This window comes from Cyprinodon variegatus, unplaced genomic scaffold, assembly GCF_000732505.1.
Source record: "Cyprinodon variegatus isolate N-32 unplaced genomic scaffold, C_variegatus-1.0 Scaffold2621, whole genome shotgun sequence".
In the NCBI taxonomy this organism is placed as follows: domain Eukaryota; kingdom Metazoa; phylum Chordata; class Actinopteri; order Cyprinodontiformes; family Cyprinodontidae; genus Cyprinodon; species Cyprinodon variegatus.
In genome coordinates this window covers 1-1,415 of record NW_015153074.1, presented here as the reverse complement: position 1 = coordinate 1,415, position 1,415 = coordinate 1, and positions in this window count along the sequence as shown.

Below are 1,415 nucleotides of genomic sequence, written 5' to 3'. Positions count from 1 at the left end.
ACTGACTGAGCGGCACAGGGGACTGTGGGACAGGTGCCATGCAGGGACAAGATAGACAACAACGCGTAATCTTCTATGAAGCTCAAGAAACACATATTAACAATTACAAATTCATTATAAACATTTACATCTTTTAATGTCCATTCGTCAATGGATCGTAAATTTCGTCTGTCTTAGTCTCGTTGACTAAAATCATTTTTCATTTTCGTCATATTTTTATTTTCTGGAAATAATTTTTCTGAGTTTTCGTCTCTTCACCGTCACGAGAAAAAGGGGCGTTGACGAAATATTTTCGATGTCATGGTTGACCAAAATAACACTGCACCAATGGCTCAAAATAATCTGCCACTGATGACTGGTTTGAAGGCTGGTTAAATAGAGGTTAATGCAGGTGGATCAGATCAACAGTAATGAGAACTGGGCAGAGCTAAATAGTTGTGTGAAATGAGTGATTAGAACAGGCGTTTGTGCTGAGATCATGAGGCAAGGTGATGAAGATGTGCATATTATCCGTTTAATGCCAAAAACATGGTTTTGATGGTGCAGCAAATATGGGCTTTTCCAAGATGTTCAGTATCTCCTGCTGTACAGAGGAACACATCACTAGCAAAACATCTAAGACCAACACAGATTATCTTTGTAACAGTGGAGATTTGGCTCTATTTGGTGCTGTGCTGAATTTGGGACCCGGCAGTCTGTACAGGTAGTGAAAGTCCTCGGGTTGGACGGGTCCAAAAAAACTTTTTCCTATTAGAAAACCCTTTTCAGCATGGGTGCTTCTTCGACTATATGATTAAACAATGGACAAGCCACTATTTGGAGCTGCTTTAATGGCATGACTATTGAAATCATCTGTGCTTCCTGATCGGCCATTTCTACGATCTAAATACATGCATTCACTTAATAAAGGCCTTTCTGTCAAACTTAGAGCAACAGAATTCTTCAAAAACACCAGGGAACATTAACAATGGCCACAATGATGATTATAGAGTTAGTAATAATAGGGGCCAGTGGTTTTCAGTCCTACTCATCTGGACCCGCTGTCCTTTGACTGCATTACCTGCTCAGCAACCATCAGTTTCTGTAGAGCCTGGTTAATCACCCAATGATTCAAATCAGGTGTGTCGAAGCAGAGAAATGGCTAAAACATGCAGGGCTGGGATTCCTGAGGCTTGGGATTGAAAACCACTGGTAGATGCTACTGTAATAATTTTAAAATAATCCCAGTTCATGGATGAAGGTTAATACAAATCAATTGTATTTGAATGTAGGCTGATAGAAATTATGAAAACAGATTAAAACAAAACAGAATCGGTAATGAAACCAATCGGTTTCTAATCAGCGTGACTCTGACCGAACAGATAAGGAATCAGTATGAAATAAAACTAGCTGTTAGCCTGGTCTGGACCAGGCTA